Source organism: Triturus cristatus, chromosome 8 (genome assembly GCF_964204655.1).
Source record: "Triturus cristatus chromosome 8, aTriCri1.1, whole genome shotgun sequence".
NCBI classification, from domain to species: Eukaryota; Metazoa; Chordata; class Amphibia; order Caudata; family Salamandridae; genus Triturus; species Triturus cristatus.
The window spans coordinates 62,359,408-62,384,673 of record NC_140591.1 but is presented as its reverse complement, the minus strand read 5'-3'; the positions used below and the strand labels follow the sequence as shown (position 1 = coordinate 62,384,673).

General features: G+C 49.6%; 2 long non-coding RNA genes across 2 annotated transcripts in view; one reads left to right on the top strand and one right to left on the bottom strand.

Annotated features, from left to right (window-relative positions):
* The window catches only part of LOC146801332 (uncharacterized), a 131,191-nt gene extending 107,681 nt beyond the window's left edge, over nt 1-23,510 (bottom strand). The window contains exons 1-2 of the long non-coding RNA XR_014967616.1: nt 23,465-23,510; nt 23,269-23,360 (exon numbers count right to left, since the gene is read on the bottom strand). This is a non-coding gene — a long non-coding RNA (uncharacterized LOC146801332). The remainder of the gene's footprint in view (nt 1-23,268; nt 23,361-23,464) is intronic.
* On the top strand, nt 1,289-24,063 carry LOC146801331 (uncharacterized). The gene is made up of 3 exons (XR_014967617.1): nt 1,289-1,334; nt 1,439-1,530; nt 23,982-24,063. It is a non-coding gene; the product is annotated as an uncharacterized LOC146801331 (long non-coding RNA).
* The last annotated feature ends 1,203 nt before the right edge of the window (nt 24,064-25,266 follow it).

Below are 25,266 nucleotides of genomic sequence, written 5' to 3'. Positions count from 1 at the left end.
AGTTGCTCCAGTGTTTGGAAGTGGTTGCTAGTGGCAGACAGTGGTGTGCACCAGTTGCTCCAGTGTTTGGAAGTGGTCGCTAGTGGCAGACAGTGGTGTGCACCAGTTGCTCCAGTGTTTGGAAGTGGTTGCTAGTGGCAGACAGTGGTGTGCTCCAGTTGCTCCAGTGTTTGGAAGTGGTCGCTAGTTGCAGACAGTGGTGTGCACCAGTTGCTCCAGCGCTTGGAAGTGGTTGCTAGTGGTGGACAGTGGTGTGCTCCAGTTGCCCCAGCGTTTGGAAGTGGTTGCTAGTGGCAGACAGTGGTGTGCACCAGTTGCTCCAGTGTTTGGAAGTGGTTGCTAGTGGCAGACAGTGGTGTGCTGAAACAACAATTATTATTAGGAGAGGCACACTCTTGTTTTGGCAGACTCAATTAATGTTTATCCTAATTTAGAACTTTTCTTGTATGAAGCGTGCTGCGGAGGGGGCACATAACAGTCTTGTATGCCTAATTTATGCACAACAATAGAAGGGTCAATGAGATCCAACCTCTGCGCACTGTGGCTATCAGGTAAAAAGTACCTTGGTATCTTATATTTTCACCCAGAATACATTGTGAATTTTATACTAATCATAAACATAGTATACACTGAAAATTCAACAAATCCAAAACAAAATTTGTAAATGCATTCCAATTTATGTTTTTAATTCATTGGATGTCCTTATATTTCTTTTTTAGTATGATCCAAGTTTTGAAATCAATAACATTTTCAACGAATTATCTTGTTGCCCAATGCATTTCGAGCCGACACTGGCTCTTCTTCAGGGGCTCAAATTCTACAACATAAACAGAGAAATAATACTTTACAATTATAGATATGCTAGCGTCATAGATTAACAAAGCAGTTTCTTCTTCCGTTTACTTGAACAATAAGAAATAATTGGTAAAGCTTTTGGTATGAACAAACGAGAGTGAAATAAACAGAAACCCTCCACCGAAAGGTGACATTATTCCAAAGAAATCTGTACTCAATTTACAGCCTATGAAGCTGCTGTCACGTTTAGGAATTAACTGGTAATGTGTGTATATAAATTCACAATACCTTGGTCTTAGTGCTTAGGCTCGTATCCGAATTCAATCATCAGAAGCAAACGCTCACGATATGAAATAAATGTGAAGGGTTCTCGATCGAACTCCTCTGTAAATACCTGTTTACAGAAACAACTATGAGAACATACCGTTTTGGAAAACTGGAAACTTCAGTCCCTAAGTCCTCTGTGAATACAACGGCGAGGTCTGGACAAAATCATTTAATGAAGACTTTTGGTTAGAACTTCCCTGTTTTCTAAAACGGTACGTTTCTAAAGTAGTGTCTGAGAGTAGGCATTCACCGAGGCGTTCGACCGAGAACCCTTTACATTTTATATATTCTATATCATGAACTTTGTTCATTTCAGATTGCGTTCACTCCAGTTCACTGATTTTGTCCAGACCTCGCCGTTGTATTCACAGAGGACTTAGGGACTTAAGTTTCCAGTTTTCCAAAACGGTATGTGTGAGAAGTTGGCCTGATGTATGATGTCACTAGTTCTAGTGCACACCTTATATCAGTCCAAATACCCTTATGGTGATTGGTTGTAAAGTCAACCTTATAGACCAGCTATCCTAGTGGTAGCATGGACAAGAGCAGTCTTAGGCTAAACTCTGAATGGCATGTGAAGCCAGCTGTGATACCATATATAATCCCTTGAATACCAAATGAAAGGACACCACAACAGATATATATATAAAATAAAGTGCATTTATTCTAGTCAAACCCTCAGCACTCTTTATGAGATTAGAGGTAAGTACAACACAGTCTTATTTAAGCATACATTAAGTCACATTAATCTCCCTCTCCCCAGACATTAGGAAAAGGTCAGCCTCCTCAGGGATCTGACCTCACCCCTTGTGAAGGAACTGCCCCAGAGGTAGCCAGGCCTGGCCTGGCAGAGCCTCTGATGTCAGTGGCCCCTTCCAAGGTGGGACCCAGTCTGGTGCAGGTAGCCTGCCTCTCTCTACCCTGCCTCAGTCAGCCCAGGGCTTTAGAGGTCAGGGAGGCCAGTGGACCCCAAGAGGGCCCCTGTCCACAAGAACCCCCCCATCAAAAGAATGAGGATTGCCTGGCTAGTAGCCCTAGCCAGGTGATGGGTAAAAACATTCCTGAGGGATCCCCTTTACAGGTAGTTAGGGACCTCCCCCAGAGGGATTCTGTTGGGCACAGGCAAACCTGGGACCTTAGGGCCCCAAACCTGACCTGTCCCTCCAGTAAGCCCACAAAAGGGACCCAGCCTCCAGCTTTAGGTAGCCAGAGGCTGACCCTGAGAGCACAGTGCAACTCACTTAAAGAAAGAAAGGCATCCATGGTGGAGGATGATTGGAGGAAGCTGAGGCCTCACTTTGAGGACACTCACTTCAGTACTCCATCTCAACACCAGCCTTTTACTTTGCAAAGACACACCCAAGGTAGAGATTCCCTATGGTGGAGACCCTATGATACCTTTAGGATGAGGGATTGCTTAGTGGACCATGAGACAGGGGGTAACCATGCCAGTGCTGGTTCTTCCTTATATGGCCACTTAGGCAATAGAGGCTTACCTTGTCAAGGCCAGCCTTATCTCCTTTCGTTTGGGGGGGGGTTGTGTAGGAAGGTGGATATCTGACTATGTTTACCCCCAACTTTTTGCCTAGTGTCTAGCTGGTTTTTCGACTTAGTTGGCCTGAGATCCTGCCATTCAGGGTCTCAGGCTGTCTGCTCTCTCTTTAAAATAGACTCCATGTAGCCTAGGTACATTCTCAATTGGTAAGGATCACCTTATTGGACCCTGTACAGTGTACCCTAGGTACCCAGGGCATAGGTGTACCCTAGGCCTACCAGGGGCTGCAGCATGTATTATGCCACCCCTGGCCTGGCCTTCCATTTTGACACAACTGGCTGATCACTCAGCTGGGGCAAGGTCGTGTAATCACCCCTTGCTTAGGTGTAGTATTCCGATACCTAACTTACATATAGACACATGTGTACCTATCAGTCACTCCTATGGCAGGCCTTAACAATCCTGGAGGCAGAGTGCTTGGTAACATGTGAGATGGTGCTCTAGCATGAGCTGAGCCTGTCTGCAGCTTTCAGAACCATGTCCTTATAGCTGTTCTATGATATAGCCTACCATATACTCTTAAAGTGCCTTATAATCTTAGACGGTTATGGTAAATATGGTTTGGCTTTATCGAAACATGTCGTGTAAGGTGTCTAACACTGTGGAATAATACCCCCATGCCATTTCTGGACATGAGGATATTATTCCCCCCTTCTAGAGGGAAAGACATGTTAAAATCATACTTCACTGTTAGCCTCTGACCAAAGCCTCAGCATCACAAAATGGATGCTGCTGCCACGACACAAGTCTGACCTCCTGCAGCTGGGAGTGATCCCAGCCAGGGAGGCCTGGACAATAGGTTTCCTGCTTGGGGAGGTGCTAGCACCTCCCCAGACAGCCTTTAGTGTATTGGGGCAGGGTGGGCTGAAAGGAATGAGACATGCCTGGGGCACACAAGGTGTTCCTTGCATAGTCCAGTTCAAACCGGCGCTGGGGCACTCCAGCCCCAGCTCTGGCGCGAAACTGGACAAAGGGAAGTGGGTGTAACCACCCCCTCCCAGGTCCCACCCATAAGGCGTGACCTAGCAGGTATCCCAGCCCCCCAGATTAGTATAAGAGTGGGAGTTGGGCCTCAAGACTTTGGATTATCCTGAACCTGCAAACTTGAACAGAAACTCTGGACCTTCGACATTCGACGAAAGAAGAAGACTGAAGAATCTCCCTTGTGGCCAAGGAGTGGCTACCCTGTGCAAACAGGCACCATCAAGAGACTACCCTTTGCTTTGCTGAAGTTCTACGAGGGACCGACTGCAGAGCCTGACCAGAGCCTTGACTTCCAGACTTCTCCGACCCTGATCCACATCCACAGCAGAGCTGAGATCCGTGGAGGCGACGAGCAACGTGGGACCGGCTACCTGGGAAAAGTGGCTAGTAACTTCAAGCGCAGCTTCTGAGGCACCCTCGAAGTTGTGCACCGGGGATTGAGAAGCCCCCACCCCAAGCATCATCTGCACCGAAGATCAGCCCCCCACACTCTACGAGTCCTGCGTGGGACCCTTCTGCATTTTCCTGCTTGCCGCGTCTGTCCGGTTGCTTGCCCGCTGGCTAGTGGCCTTTGTGACGACGCACCCTGAAATCTTCTGCCCTGGTTTGGCTCCTCCAGACTGGCTCCCGCTTCTCTGCAAAGAAGAAGCACCCCAGACCTTCTTGGTCTGCACTAGAAGCAAGTCCTCCGTTCTTCGTGGGTTCCGCTTGCCAAGGCTTGGTGAGTCCTAGTCCAACTTCGACGCCGCCGACAGCAAGAGCCTTCGTGGGACAGCTCACCTCCTGGTCCTGGTCATCCTCGACGCTTCCTGGTCCTCCTGGCTGCAGTGACAAGCTTCACCTTCACCTGCAATCTTCACGACATCGCCTGGTTCCTTCCTGGTTCCACGTGGTCACTGGCTAGTGACCTTGACTCTGTCCCTTCTGCTTGCAGGTCTCCTATCTTCTTGATCCCAGCCTTGGGATCCACCGGACACTCTTCACTGACTGCCTGTCAGCATCTTTCTTCAGGCATCCATAGGAGTCGACGACGAAAACCGACGCAACTTCACCCCTATGCACCCGCAGCCTGTGGGCTAGGTAACTTGGGTACTCCGGTGCTCATCAGGATAGTGACTATCCTAGTGTCTAGTTTTCCAGTCTCGACTTCCTAGCTACTCCGGAAGTGTCCTAAATCTATCGTTTTCTAAACTGTACTATTGCTAGTGACTTTTACGCATTACGCGTGAGTGTTTCCACTCTGCACACGAATCCCGTGGGCCTCCCACTTCCTAACTAACGCTAGTGTAGTGTAGCCCCAGCGATTCCCTAGGCCTAGGCCTATTCTATTTCCGTGACAGTGGTCCTTATACCACTTACTTAGTATATGGTTTGCGTGGCCCCTAGGGCCTAACTGTATTACTTACCTGTGTGACTTAATGTATGCTTAAATAAGACTGTGTTGTACTTACCTCTAATCTCATAAAGAGTGCTGAGGGTTTGACTAGAATAAATACACTTTATTTTATATATATATCTGTTGTGGTGTCCTTTCATTTGGTATTCAAGGGATTATATATGGTATCACAGCTGGCTTCACATGCCATTCAGAGTTTAGCCTAAGACTGCTCTTGTCCATGCTACCACTAGGATAGCTGGTCTATAAGGTTGACTTTACAACCAATCACCATAAGGGTATTTGGACTGATATAAGGTGTGCACTAGAACTAGTGACATCATACATCAGGCCAACTTCTCACATTGGTGAGCAGCGGTTGGGATCTGAGCTTGCTGTTGTAATACCATTGTAATCTTGAAATACTAAATTGAAAGATCACACAGATATTGTCTAGGTACATATAACATAGATTATAATACTTAAGTCCTACTGGACTTAGTGGTTGTAGGTTGAAGGGAGTAACACACCCTGACTACAACTACTAGAGAGGTTTAGTAGATACAACTAGTGTAGGTAGGTGCACACACCACACCCTCACTAGAATCATGTCCCTGAATGGAGATCACACTGATGCTCCCTCAGGAGAGGAGAATCCTAGACAGGTTCCCTCTAGATATGATGCATTCACTTTCCAGGAGATGAGACAACTGTGTACCTCCAGGAGATTAAAACAGGGTTCCAACCCTACCCTTAGACAGCTAGTGGAGCTTCTGGAGGCCTATGATGCTGAAAGAGCTGCCAAGTATGGTGCCATAGCTGTAGATAAGGGTCTACCCACCACAGAGGAGTCAGATGGGACTTCAGATGAAGAGGTAGACAGCCAGGGCCAAGTAGGAAGACTTAGCCAGGCTAACCTAAGCTTACATGGGAGTTTGCATGGGGTCCCCCCATACAGACCCCCAAGTAGGCTTACACAGAGAAGCAGGAGGGACAGATCCCCTTCAAGGGAATCCATCCACTCCCATGTCTCTAGCATCTCTAGTGTTTCCTCTCACAGGGGAATGACTTCCCCTGAGAGAAAGGAGCATGAAGCCAGAATGAGGGAAGCTAATCTGAGGATTCAGAGGGAAGAACTTGCCCTTGCCAAAGAGAAGCTTGCTCTGGCCAGAGAGCAAAAATTGTGTGGGTCAGAACCCACTGGTGGCAGCAACATTCCTAGAGATAGGGATAGGTCTTATGACCATAGAAACCTAAGCAAGATAGTCCCCTCATATCAGAATGGGGATGACATCCACAAGTGGATGACTGCTTTGGAGAGGGCCTGCAAAGTACAGCAGGTACCCCAGAGTCAGTGGGCAGCTATCTTGTGGCTCTCCTTTTCTGACAAAGGTAGAGACAAGCTCCTCACAGTCAGTGATGAGGATGCTAACAATTACAAAGTCCTGAAGAGTGCTCTGATAGATGGGTTTGGCCTAACCACTGAGCAATATAGGTTGTTGTTCAGAGACACCCAGAAGACACAGACACAGGACTGGTCTGATTTTGTGGATTGTGCCACTAAGGCTTTGGAAGGTTGGTTAACTGGCAGCAAGGTGCAGGACTATACAGGATTGTACAACTTGATTATGAGGGAGCAGATCCTTAGTAATTGTCAGAACCAGCTTCTCCATCAACACCTGGTAGACTCAGATTTGACCTCTCCCCAAGAATTGGGAAAGAGGGCAGATAAATGGGTCAGGACCAGGATTCGGCCTAAAAATCAGGGTGGTGACCAAAAGAAAGATGCCACCAAGCCTCAAGAGAAGGGTGGGGATAAAACAAAAGAGAAATCTTCCTCAGGGCCCCAAAACTCCACACAGGGTGGTGGGTCCCAGGCTCCCTCCTCTACCACAGTTAAAAAGCCTTACTGCCATGAGTGTAAAACTCCTGGGCATTGGAAAACTGACAGCGGTTGCCCAAGGGCTAAAAACAAAACTGTTCCTCCAACTACTCCTGTCACACCACCTATTACTGTCAGCAGTAATTCCCCAGGTGGTGGGAGTGCCCCCAAAAATTTGGTTGGGTTTTCTTGGGGAACACAGGGGGATCCTGGCTTAGCCAATTCCCCTACAGCAGCTACTCTTGTCTGTGATGGTGGCATGGGGTTTGCCAACTTCACTGCCTGTCCCAACACTTTTGGTAGGTACAGACAGGAGCCCTACATCAATGGTAGAAAAGCTGAGGCCTACAGAGACACTGGAGCTAGCATCACTATGGTGGCCCATAGGCTAGTTCCCTCTGAGCAGCTTTTGCCTGGTTTCTCATACCAGGTAACTAACATTGATGGCAAACAGAACAGTCATCCCATGGCAGAGGTATGTCTCAGCTGGGGAGGTGTCACTGGCCCTAAAAGGGTGGCAGTGTCTCCAACCTTGCCTGTGGACTGCTTACTGGGGAATGACTTAGAACTCTCAGCTTGGGCTGGAGTTGAACAAGACACCCATTCTAAAATGGTAGGCCTTTCAAAAAAGGGTAGTGGGGTTGTGCCAGCCACAACCCCTGTACAAGTAGATTTCCTCCCTGAAAAGGTTGGAAGGGCAGTGGTAGCCACAGCCCAGGCAAAGACAGACTTCCCTGTAGAGATTGGCAGAGCTGCGACAGTCACAGCTCAAACCCAAACTGAGTGCCTCCCTGAAAAGGTTGGCAAGGCTGTAATGGTCTCAGCCCATACTCAGACTGACATAGGTGTAGTGAAGCCTGAAACTATGGATCACTCCACACAAACAGAGAGTAGTGGGGAGGAAGAAAAATCTCCCTCTCCCCAGACATTAGGAAAAGGTCAGCCTCCTCAGGGATCTGACCTCACCCCTTGTGAAGGAACTGCCCCAGAGGTAGCCAGGCCTGGCCTGGCAGAGCCTCTGATGTCAGTGGCCCCTTCCAAGGTGGGACCCAGTCTGGTGCAGGTAGCCTGCCTCTCTCTACCCTGCCTCAGTCAGCCCAGGGCTGCAGAGGTCAGGGAGGCCAGTGGACCCCAAGAGGGCCCCTGTCCACAAGAACCCCCCCATCAAAAGAATGAGGATTGCCTGGCTAGTAGCCCTAGCCAGGTGATGGGTAAAAACATTCCTGAGGGATCCCCTTTACAGGTAGTTAGGGACCTCCCCCAGAGGGATTCTGTTGGGCACAGGCAAACCTGGGACCTTAGGGCCCCAAACCTGACCTGTCCCTCCAGTAAGCCCACAAAAGGGACCCAGCCTCCAGCTTTAGGTAGCCAGAGGCTGACCCTGAGAGCACAGTGCAACTCAGTTAGAGAAAGAAAGGCATCCATGGTGGAGGATGATTGGAGGAAGCTGAGGCCTCACTTTGAGGACACTCACTTCAGTACTCCATCTCAACACCAGCCTTTTACTTTGCAAAGACACACCCAAGGTAGAGATTCCCTATGGTGGAGACCCTATGATACCTTTAGGATGAGGGATTGCTTAGTGGACCATGAGACAGGGGGTAACCATGCCAGTGCTGGTTCTTCCTTATATGGCCACTTAGGCAAAAGAGGCTTACCTTGTCAAGGCCAGCCTTATCTCCTTTCGTTTGGGGGGGGGGTTGTGTAGGAAGGTGGATATCTGATTATGGTTACCCCCAACTTTTTGCCTAGTGTCTAGCTGGTTTTTCGACTTAGTTGGCCTGAGATCCTGCCATTCAGGGTCTCAGGCTGTCTGCTCTCTCTGTAAAATGGACTCCATGTACCCTAGGTACATAACCAATTGGTAAGGATCACCTTATTGGACCCTGTACAGTGTACCCTAGGTACCCAGGGCATAGGTGTACCCTAGGCCTACCAGGGGCTGCAGCATGTATTATGCCACCCCTGGCCTGGCCTTCCATTTTGACACAACTGGCTGATCACTCAGCTGGGGCAAGGTCGTGTAATCACCCCTTGCTTAGGTGTAGTATTCCTATACCTAACTTACATATAGACACATGTGTACCTATCAGTCACTCCTATGGCAGGCCTTAACAATCCTGGAGGCAGAGTGCTTGGTAACATGTGAGATGGTGCTCTAGCATGAGCTGAGCCTGTCTGCAGCTTTCGGAACCATGTCCTTATAGCTGTTCTATGATATAGCCTACCATATACTCTTAAAGTGCCTTATAATCTTAGACGGTTATGGTAAATATGGTTTGGCTTTATCGAAACATGTCGTGTAAGGTGTCTAACACTGTGGAATAATACCCCCATGCCATTTCTGGACATGAGGATATTATTCCCCCCTTCTAGAGGGAAAGACATGTTAAAATCATACTTCACTGTTAGCCTCTGACCAAAGCCTCAGCATCACTGTGGAATAATACCCCCATGCCATTTCTGGACATGAGGATATTATTCCCCCCTTCTAGAGGGAAAGACATGTTAAAATCATACTTCACTGTTAGCCTCTGACCAAAGCCTCAGCATCACAAAATGGATGCTGCTGCCACGACACAAGTCTGACCTCCTGCAGCTGGGAGTGATCCCAGCCAGGGAGGCCTGGACAATAGGTTTCCTGCTTGGGGAGGTGCTAGCACCTCCCCAGACAGCCTTTAGTATATTGGGGCAGGGTGGGCTGAAAGGAATGAGACATGCCTGGGGCACACAAGGTGTTCCTTGCATAGTCCAGTTCAAACCGGCGCTGGGGCACTCCAGCCCCAGCTCTGGCGCGAAACTGGAAAAAGGGAAGTGGGTGTAACCACCCCCTCCCAGGTCCCACCCATAAGGCGTGACCTAGCAGGTATCCCAGCCCCCCAGATTAGTATAAGAGTGGGAGTTGGGCCTCAAGACTTTGGATTATCCTGAACCTGCAAAGTGGAACAGAAACTCTGGACCTTCGACATTCGACGAAAGAAGAAGACTGAAGAATCTCCCTTGTGGCCAAGGAGTGGCTACCCTGTGCAAACAGGCACCATCAAGAGACTACTCTTTGCTTTGCTGAAGTTCTACGAGGGACCGACTGCAGAGCCTGACCAGAGCCTTGACTTCCAGACTTCTCCGACCCTGATCCACATCCACAGCAGAGCTGAGATCCGTGGAGGCGACGAGCAACGTGGGACCGGCTACCTGGGAAAAGTGGCTAGTAACTTCAAGCGCAGCTTCTGAGGCACCCTCGAAGTTGTGCACCGGGGATTGAGAAGCCCCCACCCCAAGCATCATCTGCACCGAAGATCAGCCCCCCACACTCTACGAGTCCTGCGTGGGACCCTTCTGCATTTTCCTGCTTGCCGCGTCTGTCCGTTTGCTTGCCCGCTGGCTAGTGGCCTTTGTGACGACGCACCCTGAAATCTTCTGCGCTGGTTTGGCTCCTCCAGACTGGCTCCCACTTCTCTGCAAAGAAGAAGCACCCCAGACCTTCCTGGTCTGCACTAGAAGCAAGTCCTCCGTTCTTCGTGGGTTCCGCTTGCCAAGGCTTGGTGAGTCCTAGTCCAACTTCGACGCCGCCGACAGCAAGAGCCTTCGTGGGACAGCTCACCTCCTGGTCCTGGTCATCCTCGACGCTTCCTGGTCCTCCTGGCTGCAGTGACAAGCTTCACCTTCACCTGCAATCTTCACGACATCGCCTGGTTCCTTCCTGGTTCCACGTGGTCACTGGCTAGTGACCTTGACTCTGTCCCTTCTGCTTGCAGGTCTCCTATCTTCTTGATCCCAGCCTTGGGATCCACCGGACACTCTTCACTGACTGCCTGTCAGCATCTTTCTTCAGGCATCCATAGGAGTCGACGACGAAAACCGACGCAACTTCACCCCTATGCACCCGCAGCCTGTGGGCTAGGTAACTTGGGTACTCCGGTGCTCATCAGGATAGTGACTATCCTAGTGTCTAGTTTTCCAGTCTCGACTTCCTAGCTACTCCGGAAGTGTCCTAAATCTATCGTTTTCTAAACTGTACTATTGCTAGTGACTTTTACGCATTACGCGTGAGTGTTTCCACTCTGCACACGAATCCCGTGGGCCTCCCACTTCCTAACTAACGCTAGTGTAGTGTAGCCCCAGCGATTCCCTAGGCCTAGGCCTATTCTATTTCCGTGACAGTGGTCCTTATACCACTTACTTAGTATATGGTTTGCGTGGCCCCTAGGGCCTAACTGTATTACTTACCTGTGTGACTTAATGTATGCTTAAATAAGACTGTGTTGTACTTACCTCTAATCTCATAAAGAGTGCTGAGGGTTTGACTAGAATAAATACACTTTATTTGATATATATATCTGTTGTGGTGTCCTTTCATTTGGTATTCAAGGGATTATATATGGTATCACAGCTGGCTTCACATGCCATTCAGAGTTTAGCCTAAGACTGCTCTTGTCCATGCTACCACTAGGATAGCTGGTCTATAAGGTTGACTTTACAACCAATCACCATAAGGGTATTTGGACTGATATAAGGTGTGCACTAGAACTAGTGACATCATACATCAGGCCAACTTCTCACATTGGTGAGCAGCGGTTGGGATCTGAGCTTGCTGTTGTAATACCATTGTAATCTTGAAAAACTAAATTGAAAGATCACACAGATATTGTCTAGGTACATATAACATAGATTATAATACTTAAGTCCTACTGGACTTAGTGGTTGTAGGTTGAAGGGAGTAACACACCCTGACTACAACTACTAGAGAGGTTTAGTAGATACAACTAGTGTAGGTAGGTGCACACACCACACCCTCACTAGAATCATGTCCCTGAATGGAGATCACACTGATGCTCCCTCAGGAGAGGAGAATCCTAGACAGGTTCCCTCTAGATATGATGCATTCACTTTCCAGGAGATGAGACAACTGTGTACCTCCAGGAGATTAAAACAGGGTTCCAACCCTACCCTTAGACAGCTAGTGGAGCTTCTGGAGGCCTATGATGCTGAAAGAGCTGCCAAGTATGGTGCCATAGCTGTAGATAAGGGTCTACCCACCACAGAGGAGTCAGATGGGACTTCAGATGAAGAGGTAGACAGCCAGGGCCAAGTAGGAAGACTTAGCCAGGCTAACCTAAGCTTACATGGGAGTTTGCATGGGGTCCCCCCATACAGACCCTCAAGTGGGCTTAACCAGAGAAGCAGGAGGGACAGATCCCCTTCAAGGGAATCCATCCACTCCCATGTCTCTAGCATCTCTAATGCTTCCTCTTACAGGGGAATGACTTCCCCTGAGAGAAAGGAGCATGAAGCCAGAATGAGGGAAGCTAATCTGAGGATTCAGAGGGAAGAACTTGCCCTTGCCAAAGAGAAGCTTGCTCTGGCCAGAGAGCAAAAATTGTGTGGGTCAGAACCCACTGGTGGCAGCAACATTCCTAGAGATAGGGATAGGTCTTATGACCATAGAAACCTAAGCAAGATAGTCCCCCCATATCAGAATGGGGATGACATCCACAAGTGGATGACTGCTTTGGAGAGGGCCTGCAAAGTACAGCAGGTACCCCAGAGTCAGTGGGCAGCTATCTTGTGGCTCTCCTTTTCTGACAAAGGTAGAGACAAGCTCCTCACAGTCAGTGATGAGGATGCTAACAATTACAAAGTCCTGAAGAGTGCTCTGATAGATGGGTTTGGCTTAACCACTGAGCAATATAGGTTGTTGTTCAGAGACACCCAGAAGACACAGACACAGGACTGGTCTGATTTTGTGGATTGTGCCACTAAGGCTTTGGAAGGTTGGTTAACTGGCAGCAAGGTGCAGGACTATACAGGATTGTACAACTTGATTATGAGGGAGCAGATCCTTAGTAATTGTCAGAACCAGCTTCTCCATCAACACCTGGTAGACTCAGATTTGACCTCTCCCCAAGAATTGGGAAAGAGGGCAGATAAATGGGTCAGGACCAGGATTAGGCCTAAAAATCAGGGTGGTGACCAAAAGAAAGATACCACCAAGCCTCAAGAGAAGGGTGGGGATAAAGCAAAAGAGAAATCTTCCTCAGGGCCCCAAAACTCCACACAGGGTGGTGGGTCCCAGGCTCCCTCCTCTACCACAGTTAAAAAGCCTTACTGCCATGAGTGTAAAACTCCTGGGCATTGGAAAACTGACAGCGGTTGCCCAAGGGCTAAAAACAAAACTGTTCCTCCAACTACTCCTGTCACACCACCTATTACTGTCAGCAGTAATCCCCCAGGTGGTGGGAGTGCCCCCAAAAATTTGGTTGGGTTTTCTTGGGGAACACAGGGGGTTCCTGGCTTAGCCAATTCCCCTACAGCAGCTACTCTTGTCTGTGATGGTGGCATGGGGTTTGCCAACTTCACTGCCTGTCCCAACACTTTGGGTAGGTACAGACAGGAGCCCTACATCAATGGTAGGCTAGTTCCCTCTGAGCAGCTTTTGCCTGGTTTCTCATACCAGGTAACTAACATTGATGGCAAACAGAACAGTCATCCCATGGCAGAGGTATGTCTCAGCTGGGGAGGTGTCACTGGCCCTAAAAGGGTGGCAGTGTCTCCAACCTTGCCTGTGGACTGCTTACTGGGGAATGACTTAGAACTCTCAGCTTGGGCTGGAGTTGAACAAGACACCCATTCTAAAATGGTAGGCCTTTCAAAAAAGGGTAGTGGGGTTGTGCCAGCCACAACCCCTGTCCAAGTAGATGTCCTCCCTGAAAAGGTTGGAAGGGCAGTGGTAGCCACAGCCCAGGCAAAGACAGACTTCCCTGTAGAGATTGGCAGAGCTGCGACAGTCACAGCTCAAACCCAAACTGAGTGCCTCCCTGAAAAGGTTGGCAAGGCTGTAATGGTCTCAGCCCATACTCAGACTGACATAGGTGTAGTGAAGCCTGAAACTATGGATCACTCCACACAAACAGAGAGTAGTGGGGAGGAAGAAAAATCTCCCTCTCCCCAGACATTAGGAAAAGGTCAGCCTCCTCAGGGATCTGACCTCACCCCTTGTGAAGGAACTGCCCCAGAGGTAGCCAGGCCTGGCCTGGCAGAGCCTCTGATGTCAGTGGCCCCTTCCAAGGTGGGACCCAGTCTGGTGCAGGTAGCCTGCCTCTCTCTACCCTGCCTCAGTCAGCCCAGGGCTGCAGAGGTCAGGGAGGCCAGTGGACCCCAAGAGGGCCCCTGTCCACAAGAACCCCCCCATCAAAAGAATGAGGATTGCCTGGCTAGTAGCCCTAGCCAGGTGATGGGTAAAAACATTCCTGAGGGATCCCCTTTACAGGTAGTTAGGGACCTACCCCAGAGGGATTCTGTTGGGCACAGGCAAACCTGGGACCTTAGGGCCCCAAACCTGACCTGTCCCTCCAGTAAGCCCACAAAAGGGACCCAGCCTCCAGCTTTAGGTAGCCAGAGGCTGACCCTGAGAGCACAGTGCAACTCAGTTAAAGAAAGAAAGGCATCCATGGTGGAGGATGATTGGAGGAAGCTGAGGCCTCACTTTGAGGACACTCACTTCAGTACTCCATCTCAACACCAGCCTTTTACTTTGCAAAGACACACCCAAGGTAGAGATTCCCTATGGTGGAGACCCTATGATACCTTTAGGATGAGGGATTGCTTAGTGGACCATGAGACAGGGGGTAACCATGCCAGTGCTGGTTCTTCCTTATATGGCCACTTAGGCAATAGAGGCTTACCTTGTATGGTTACCCCCAACTTTTTGCCTAGTGTCTAGTTGGTTTTTCGACTTAGTTGGCCTGAGATCCTGCCATTCAGGGTCTCAGGCTGTCTGCTCTCTCTTTAAAATGGACTCCATGTACCCTAGGTACATTCTCAATTGGTAAGGATCACCTTATTGGACCCTGTACAGTGTACCCTAGGTACCCAGGGCATAGGTGTACCCTAGGCCTACCAGGGGCTGCAGCATGTATTATGCCACCCCTGGCCTGGCCTTCCATTTTGACATAACTGGCTGATCACTCAGCTGGGGCAAGGTCGTGTAATCACCCCTTGCTTAGGTGTAGTATTCCTATACCTAACTTACATATAGACACATGTGTACCTATCAGTCACTCCTATGGCAGGCCTTAACAATCCTGGAGGCAGAGTGCTTGGTAACATGTGAGATGGTGCTCTAGCATGAGCTGAGCCTGTCTGCAGCTTTCGGAACCATGTCCTTATAGCTGTTCTATGATATAGCCTACCATATACTCTTAAAGTGCCTTATAATCTTAGACGGTTATGGTAAATATGGTTTGGCTTTATCGAAACATGTCGTGTAAGGTGTCTAACACTGTGGAATAATACCCCCATGCCATTTCTGGACATGAGGATATTATTCCCCCCTTCTAGAGGGAAAGACATGTTAAAATCATACTTCACTGTTAGCCTCTGACCAAAGCCTCAGCATCACAAAATGGATGCTGCTGCCACGACACAAGTCTGACCTCCTGCAGCTGGGAGTGATCCCAGCCAGGGAGGCCTGGACAATAGGTTTCCTGCTTGGGGAGGTGCTAGCACCTCCCCAGACAGCCTTTAGTGTATTGGGGCAGGGTGGGCTGAAAGGAATGAGACATGCCTGGGGCACACAAGGTGTTCCTTGCATAGTCCAGTTCAAACCGGCGCTGGGGCACTCCAGCCCCAGCTCTGGCGCGAAACTGGACAAAGGGAAGTGGGTGTAACCACCCCCTCCCAGGTCCCACCCATAAGGCGTGACCTAGCAGGTATCCCAGCCCCCCAGATTAGTATAAGAGTGGGAGTTGGGCCTCAAGACTTTGGATTATCCTGAACCTGCAAACTTGAACAGAAACTCTGGACCTTCGACTGAAGAATCTCCCTTGTGGCCAAGGAGTGGCTACCCTGTGCAAACAGGCACCATCAAGAGACTACCCTTTGCTTTGCTGAAGTTCTACGAGGGACCGACTGCAGAGCCTGACCAGAGCCTTGACTTCCAGACTTCTCCGACCCTGATCCACATCCACAGCAGAGCTGAGATCCATGGAGGCGACGAGCAACGTGGGACCGGCTACCTGGGAAAAGTGGCTAGTAACTTCAAGCGCAGCTTCTGAGGCACCCTCGAAGTTGTGCACCGGGGATTGAGAAGCCCCCACCCCAAGCATCATCTGCACCGAAGATCAGCCCCCCACACTCTACGAGTCCTGCGTGGGAACCTTCTGCATTTTCCTGCTTGCCGCGTCTGTCCGGTTGCTTGCCCGCTGGCTAGTGGCCTTTGTGACGACGCACCCTGAAATCTTCTGCGCTGGTTTGGCTCCTCCAGACTGGCTCCCGCTTCTCTGCAAAGAAGAAGCACCCCAGACCTTCTTGGTCTGCACTAGAAGCAAGTCCTCCGTTCTTCGTGGGTTCCGCTTGCCAAGGCTTGGTGAGTCCTAGTCCAACTTCGACGCCGCCGACAGCAAGAGCCTTCGTGGGACAGCTCACCTCCTGGTCCTGGTCATCCTCGACGCTTCCTGGTCCTCCTGGCTGCAGTGACAAGCTTCACCTTCACCTGCAATCTTCACGACATCGCCTGGTTCCTTCCTGGTTCCACGTGGTCACTGGCTAGTGACCTTGACTCTGTCCCTTCTGCTTGCAGGTCTCCTATCTTCTTGATCCCAGCCTTGGGATCCACCGGACACTCTTCACTGACTGCCTGTCAGCATCTTTCTTCAGGCATCCATAGGAGTCGACGACGAAAACCGACGCAACTTCACCCCTATGCACCCGCAGCCTGTGGGCTAGGTAACTTGGGTACTCCGGTGCTCATCAGGATAGTGACTATCCTAGTGTCTAGTTTTCCAGTCTCGACTTCCTAGCTACTCCGGAAGTGTCCTAAATCTATCGTTTTCTAAACTGTACTATTGCTAGTGACTTTTACGCATTACGCGTGAGTGTTTCCACTCTGCACACGAATCCCGTGGGCCTCCCACTTCCTAACTAACGCTAGTGTAGTGTAGCCCCAGCGATTCCCTAGGCCTAGGCCTATTCTATTTCCGTGACAGTGGTCCTTATACCACTTACTTAGTATATGGTTTGCGTGGCCCCTAGGGCCTAACTGTATTACTTACCTGTGTGACTTAATGTATGCTTAAATAAGACTGTGTTGTACTTACCTCTAATCTCATAAAGAGTGCTGAGGGTTTGACTAGAATAAATACACTTTATTTGATATATATATCTGTTGTGGTGTCCTTTCATTTGGTATTCAAGGGATTATATATGGTATCACAGCTGGCTTCACATGCCATTCAGAGTTTAGCCTAAGCCTGCTCTTGTCCATGCTACCACTAGGATAGCTGGTCTATAAGGTTGACTTTACAACCAATCACCATAAGGGTATTTGGACTGATATAAGGTGTGCACTAGAACTAGTGACATCATACATCAGGCCAACTTCTCACATTGGTGAGCAGCGGTTGGGATCTGAGCTTGCTGTTGTAATACCATTGTAATCTTGAAATACTAAATTGAAAGATCACACAGATATTGTCTAGGTACATATAACATAGATTATAATACTTAAGTCCTACTGGACTTAGTGGTTGTAGGTTGAAGGGAGTAACACACCCTGACTACAACTACTAGAGAGGTTTAGTAGATACAACTAGTGTAGGTAGGTGCACACACCACACCCTCACTAGAATCATGTCCCTGAATGGAGATCACACTGATGCTCCCTCAGGAGAGGAGAATCCTAGACAGGTTCCCTCTAGATATGATGCATTCACTTTCCAGGAGATGAGACAACTGTGTACCTCCAGGAGATTAAAACAGGGTTCCAACCCTACCCTTAGACAGCTAGTGGAGCTTCTGGAGGCCTATGATGCTGAAAGAGCTGCCAAGTATGGTGCCATAGCTGTAGATAAGGGTCTACCCACCACAGAGGAGTCAGATGGGACTTCAGATGAAGAGGTAGACAGCCAGGGCCAAGTAGGAAGACTTAGCCAGGCTAACCTAAGCTTACATGGGAGTTTGCATGGGGTCCCCCCATACAGACCCCCAAGTAGGCTTACACAGAGAAGCAGGAGGGACAGATCCCCTTCAAGGGAATCCATCCACTCCCATGTCTCTAGCATCTCTAGTGTTTCCTCTCACAGGGGAATGACTTCCCCTGAGAGAAAGGAGCATGAAGCCAGAATGAGGGAAGCTAATCTGAGGATTCAGAGGGAAGAACTTGCCCTTGCCAAGGAGAAGCTTGCTCTGGCCAGAGAGCAAAAATTGTGTGGGTCAGAACCCACTGGTGGCAGCAACATTCCTAGAGATAGGGATAGGTCTTATGACCATAGAAACCTAAGCAAGATAGTCCCCCCATATCAGAATGGGGATGACATCCACAAGTGGATGACTGCTTTGGAGAGGGCCTGCAAAGTACAGCAGGTACCCCAGAGTCAGTGGGCAGCTATCTTGTGGCTCTCCTTTTCTGACAAAGGTAGAGACAAGCTCCTCACAGTCAGTGATGAGGATGCTAACAATTACAAAGTCCTGAAGAGTGCTCTGATAGATGGGTTTGGCTTAACCACTGAGCAATATAGGTTGTTGTTCAGAGACACCCAGAAGACACAGACACAGGACTGGTCTGATTTTGTGGATTGTGCCACTAAGGCTTTGGAAGGTTGGTTAACTGGCAGCAAGGTGCAGGACTATACAGGATTGTACAACTTGATTATGAGGGAGCAGATCCTTAGTAATTGTCAGAACCAGCTTCTCCATCAACACCTGGTAGACTCAGATTTGACCTCTCCCCAAGAATTGGGAAAGAGGGCAGATAAATGGGTCAGGACCAGGATTAGGCCTAAAAATCAGGGTGGTGACCAAAAGAAAGATGCCACCAAGCCTCAAGAGAAGGGTGGGGATAAAACAAAAGAGAAATCTTCCTCAGGGCCCCAAAACTCCACACAGGGTGGTGGGTCCCAGGCTCCCTCCTCTACCACAGTTAAAAAGCCTTACTGCCATGAGTGTAAAACTCCTGGGCATTGGAAAACTGACAGCGGTTGTCCAAGGGCTAAAAACAAAACTGTTCCTCCAACTACTCCTGTCACACCACCTATTACTGTCAGCAGTAATCCCCCAGGTGGTGGGAGTGCCCCCAAAAATTTGGTTGGGTTTTCTTGGGGAACACAGGGGGATCCTGGCTTAGCCAATTCCCCTACAGCAGCTACTCTTGTCTGTGATGGTGGCATGGGGTTTGCCAACTTCACTGCCTGTCCCAACACTTTGGGTAGGTACAGACAGGAGCCCTACATCAATGGTAGAAAAGCTGAGGCCTACAGAGACACTGGAGCTAGCATCACTATGGTGGCCCATAGGCTAGTTCCCTCTGAGCAGCTTTTTCCTGGTTTCTCATACCAGGTAACTAACATTGATGGCAAACAGAACAGTCATCCCATGGCAGAGGTATGTCTCAGCTGGGGAGGTGTCACTGGCCCTAAAAGGGTGGCAGTGTCTCCAACCTTGCCTGTGGACTGCTTACTGGGGAATGACTTAGAACTCTCAGCTTGGGCTGGAGTTGAACAAGACACCCATTCTAAAATGGTAGGCCTTTCAAAAAAGGGTAGTGGGGTTGTGCCAGCCACAACCCCTGTCCAAGTAGATTTCCTCCCTGAAAAGGTTGGAAGGGCAGTGGTAGCCACAGCCCAGGCAAAGACAGACTTCCCTGTAGAGATTGGCAGAGCTGCGACAGTCACAGCTCAAACCCAAACTGAGTGCCTCCCTGAAAAGGTTGGCAAGGCTGTAATGGTCTCAGCCTATACTCAGACTGACATAGGTGTAGTGAAGCCTGAAACTATGGATCACTCCACACAAACAGAGAGTAGTGGGGAGGAAGAAAAATCTCCCTCTCCCCAGACATTAGGAAAAGGTCAGCCTCCTCAGGGATCTGACCTCACCCCTTGTGAAGGAACTGCCCCAGAGGTAGCCAGGCCTGGCCTGGCAGAGCCTCTGATGTCAGTGGCCCCTTCCAAGGTGGGACCCAGTCTGGTGCAGGTAGCCTGCCTCTCTCTACCCTGCCTCAGTCAGCCCAGGGCTTTAGAGGTCAGGGAGGCCAGTGGACCCCAAGAGGGCCCCTGTCCACAAGAACCCCCCCATCAAAAGAATGAGGATTGCCTGGCTAGTAGCCCTAGCCAGGTGATGGGTAAAAACATTCCTGAGGGATCCCCTTTACAGGTAGTTAGGGACCTCCCCCAGAGGGATTCTGTTGGGCACAGGCAAACCTGGGACCTTAGGGCCCCAAACCTGACCTGTCCCTCCAGTAAGCCCACAAAAGGGACCCAGCCTCCAGCTTTAGGTAGCCAGAGGCTGACCCTGAGAGCACAGTGCAACTCAGTTAAAGAAAGAAAGGCATCCATGGTGGAGGATGATTGGAGGAAGCTGAGGCCTCACTTTGAGGACACTCACTTCAGTACTCCATCTCAACACCAGCCTTTTACTTTGCAAAGACACACCCAAGGTAGAGATTCCCTATGGTGGAGACCCTATGATACCTTTAGGATGAGGGATTGCTTAGTGGACCATGAGACAGGGGGTAACCATGCCAGTGCTGGTTCTTCCTTATATGGCCACTTAGGCAATAGAGGCTTACCTTGTCAAGGCCAGCCTTATCTCCTTTCGTTTGGGGGGGGGGGGGTTGTGTAGGAAGGTGGATATCTGATTATGGTTACCCCCAACTTTTTGCCTAGTGTCTAGCTGGTTTTTCGACTTAGTTGGCCTGAGATCCTGCCATTCAGGGTCTCAGGCTGTCTGCTCTCTCTTTAAAATGGACTCCATGTACCCTAGGTACATTCTCAATTGGTAAGGATCACCTTATTGGACCCTGTACAGTGTACCCTAGGTACCCAGGGCATAGGTGTACCCTAGGCCTACCAGGGGCTGCAGCATGTATTATGCCACCCCTGGCCTGGCCTTCCATTTTGACACAACTGGCTGATCACTCAGCTGGGGCAAGGTCGTGTAATCACCCCTTGCTTAGGTGTAGTATTCCTATACCTAACTTACATATAGACACATGTGTACCTATCAGTCACTCCTATGGCAGGCCTTAACAATCCTGGAGGCAGAGTGCTTGGTAACATGTGAGATGGTGCTCTAGCATGAGCTGAGCCTGTCTGCAGCTTTCGGAACCATGTCCTTATAGCTGTTCTATGATATAGCCTACCATATACTCTTAAAGTGCCTTATAATCTTAGACGGTTATGGTAAATATGGTTTGGCTTTATCGAAACATGTCGTGTAAGGTGTCTAACACTGTGGAATAATACCCCCATGCCATTTCTGGACATGAGGATATTATTCCCCCCTTCTAGAGGGAAAGACATGTTAAAATCATACTTCACTGTTAGCCTCTGACCAAAGCCTCAGCATCACAAAATGGATGCTGCTGCCACGACACAAGTCTGACCTCCTGCAGCTGGGAGTGATCCCAGCCAGGGAGGCCTGGACAATAGGTTTCCTGCTTGGGGAGGTGCTAGCACCTCCCCAGACAGCCTTTAGTGTATTGGGGCAGGGTGGGCTGAAAGGAATGAGACATGCCTGGGGCACACAAGGTGTTCCTTGCATAGTCCAGTTCAAACCGGCGCTGGGGCACTCCAGCCCCAGCTCTGGCGCGAAACTGGACAAAGGGAAGTGGGTGTAACCACCCCCTCCCAGGTCCCACCCATAAGGCGTGACCTAGCAGGTATCCCAGCCCCCCAGATTAGTATAAGAGTGGGAGTTGGGCCTCAAGACTTTGGATTATCCTGAACCTGCAAACTTGAACAGAAACTCTGGACCTTCGACATTCGACGAAAGAAGAAGACTGAAGAATCTCCCTTGTGGCCAAGGAGTGGCTACCCTGTGCAAACAGGCACCATCAAGAGACTACCCTTTGCTTTGCCCACGTTCTACGAGGGACCGACTGCAGAGCCCGACCAGAGCCTTGACTTTCAGACTTCTCTGACCCTGATCCACATCCACAGCAGGGCTGAGATCCGTGGAGGCGACGAGCAACGTGGGACCGGCTACCTGGGAAAAGTGGCTAGTAACTTCAAGCGCAGCTTCTGAGGCACCCTCGAAGTTGTGCACCGGGGATTGAGAAGCCCCAACCCCAAGCATCATCTGCACCGAAGATCAGCCCCCCACACTCCACGAGTCCTGCGTGGGGCCCTTCTGCATTTTCCTGCTTGCCGCGTCTGTCCGGTTGCTTGCCCGCTGGCTAGTGGCCTTTGTGACGACGCACCCTGAAATCTTCTGCGCTGGTTTGGCTCCTCCAGACTGGCTCCCGCTTCTCTGCAAAGAAGAAGCACCCCAGACCTTCCTGGTCTGCACCAGAAGCAAGTCCTCCGTTCTTCGTGGGTTCCGCTTGCCAAGGCTTGGTGAGTCCTAGTCCAACTTCGACGCCGCCGACAGCAAGAGCCTCCGTGGGACAGCTCGCCTCCTGGTCCTGGTCATCCTCGACGCTTCCTGGTCTTCCTGGCTGCAGCGACAAGCTTCACCTTCACCTGCAATCTTCACGACATCGCCTGGTTCCCTCCTGGTTCCACGTGGTCACTGGCTAGTGACGTTGACTCTGTCCCTTCTGCTTGCAGGTCTCCTCTCTTCTTGATCCCAGCCTTGGGATCCACCGGACACTCTTCACTGACTGCCTGTCAGCATCTTTCTTCAGGCATCCATAGGAGTCGACGACGAAAACCGACGCAACTTCACCCCTATGCACCCGCAGCCTGTGGGCTAGGTAACTTGGGTACTCTGGTGCTCATCAGGATAGTGACTATCCTAGTGTCTAGTTTTCCAGTCTCGACTTCCTAGCTACTCCGGAAGTTTCCTAAATCTATCGTTTTCTAAACTGTACTATTGCTAGTGACTTTTACGCATTACGCGTGAGTGTTTCCACTCTGCACACGAATCCCGTGGGCCTCCCACTTCCTAACTAACGCTAGTGTAGTGTAGCCCCAGCGATTCCCTAGGCCTAGGCCTATTCTATTTCCGTGACAGTGGTCCTTATACCACTTACTTAGTATATGGTTTGCGTGGCCCCTAGGGCCTAACTGTATTACTTACCTGTGTGACTTAATGTATGCTTAAATAAGACTGTGTTGTACTTACCTCTAATCTCATAAAGAGTGCTGAGGGTTTGACTAGAATAAATGCACTTTATTTTATATATATATCTGTTGTGGTGTCCTTTCATTTGGTATTCAAGGGATTATATATGGTATCACAGCTGGCTTCACATGCCATTCAGAGTTTAGCCTAAGACTGCTCTTGTCCATGCTACCACTAGGATAGCTGGTCTATAAGGTTGACTTTACAACCAATCACCATAAGGGTATTTGGACTGATATAAGGTGTGCACTAGAACTAGTGACATCATACATCAGGCCAACTTCTCACACATACCGTTTTGGAAAACTGGAAACTTAAGTCCCTAAGTCCTCTGTGAATACAACGGCGAGGTCTGGACAAAATCAGTGAACTGGAGTGAACGCAATCTGAAATGAACAAAGTTCATGATATAGAATATATAAAATGTAAAGGGTTCTCGGTCGAACGCCTCGGTGAATGCCTACTCTCAGACACTACTTTAGAAACGTACCGTTTTAGAAAACAGGGAAGTTCTAACCAAAAGTCTTCATTAAATGATTTTGTCCAGACCTCGCCGTTGTATTCACAGAGGACTTAGGGACTGAAGTTTCCAGTTTTCCAAAACGGTATGTTCTCATAGTTGTTTCTGTAAACAGGTATTTACAGAGGAGTTCGATCGAGAACCCTTCACATTTATTTCATATCGTGAGCGTTTGCTTCTGATGATTGAATTCGGATACGAGCCTAAGCACTAAGACCAAGGTATTGTGAATTTATATACACACATTACCAGTTAATTCCTAAACGTGACAGCAGCTTCATAGGCTGTAAATTGAGTACAGATTTCTTTGGAATAATGTCACCTTTCGGTGGAGGGTTTCTGTTTATTTCACTCTCGTTTGTTCATACCAAAAGCTTTACCAATTATTTCTTATTGTTCAAGTAAACGGAAGAAGAAACTGCTTTGTTAATCTATGACGCTAGCATATCTATAATTGTAAAGTATTATTTCTCTGTTTATGTTGTAGAATTTGAGCCCCTGAAGAAGAGCCAGTGTCGGCTCGAAATGCATTGGGCAACAAGATAATTCGTTGAAAATTTTATTGATTTGAAAACTTGGCTCATACTAAAAAAGAAATCTAAGGACAGCATTTGGAAGTGGTCGCTAGTGGCAGACAGTGGTGTGCACCAGTTGCTCCAGCGTTTGGAAGTGGTCGCTAGTGGCAGACAGTGGTGTGCACCAGTTACTCCAGCGCTTGGAAGTGGTCGCTAGTGGCAGACAGTGGTGTGCACCAGTTGCTCCAGCGTTTGGAAGTGGCTGCTAGTGGCAGGCAGTGGTGTGCACCAGTTGCTCCAGCGTTTGGAAGTGGTCGCTAGTGGCAGACATTGGTGTGCACCAGTTGCTCCAGCGTTTGGAAGTGGTCGCTAGTACCAGACAGTGGTGTGCACCAGTTGCTCCAGTGTTTAGAAGTGGTCGCTAGTGGCAGACATTGGTGTGCAGCAGTTGCTCCAGCGTTTGGAAGTGGGTGCTAGTGGCAGACAGTGGTGTGCACCAGTTGTTTCAGCGTTTGGAAGTTGTTGCTTGTGGCAGACAGTGGTGTGCTCCAGTTGCTCCAGTGTTTGGAAGTGGCTGCTAGTGGCAGACAGTGGTGTGCACCAGTTGCTCCAGTGTTTAGTAGTGGTTGCTAGTGGCAGACAGTGGTGTGCTCCAGTTGCTCCAGCGTTTGGAAGTGGCTGCTAGTGGCAGACAGTAGGGTGCACCAGTTGCTCCAGTGTTTGGAAGTGGTTGCTAGCGGCAGACAGTGCTGTGCACCAGTTGCTCCAGTGTTTGGAAGTGGTTGCTAGTGGCAGACAGTGGTGTGCTCCAGTTGCTCCAGCGTTTAGTAGTGGTTGCTAGTGGCAGACAGTGGTGTGCACCAGTTACTCCAGTGTTTAGAAGTGGCTGCTAGTGGCAGACAGTGGTGTGCACCAGTTGCTCCAGCATTTGGAAGTGGTCGCTAGTGGCAGACAGTGGTGTGCACCAGTTGCTCCAGCGCTTGGAAGTGGTCGCTAGTGGCAGTCACTGGTGTGCACCACTTGCTCCAGCGTTTGGAAGTGGTCGCTAGTACCAGACAGTGGTGTGCACCAGTTGCTCCAGCGCTTGGAAGTGGTCGCTAGTGGCAGACAGTGGTGTGCACCAGTTGCTCCAGCGTTTGGAAGTGGCTGCTAGTGGCGGACAGTGGTGTGCACCAGTTGCTCCAGCGTTTGGAAGTGGTTGCTAGTGGCAGACAGTGGTGTGCACCAGTTGCTCCAGCGTTTGGAAGTGATCGCTAG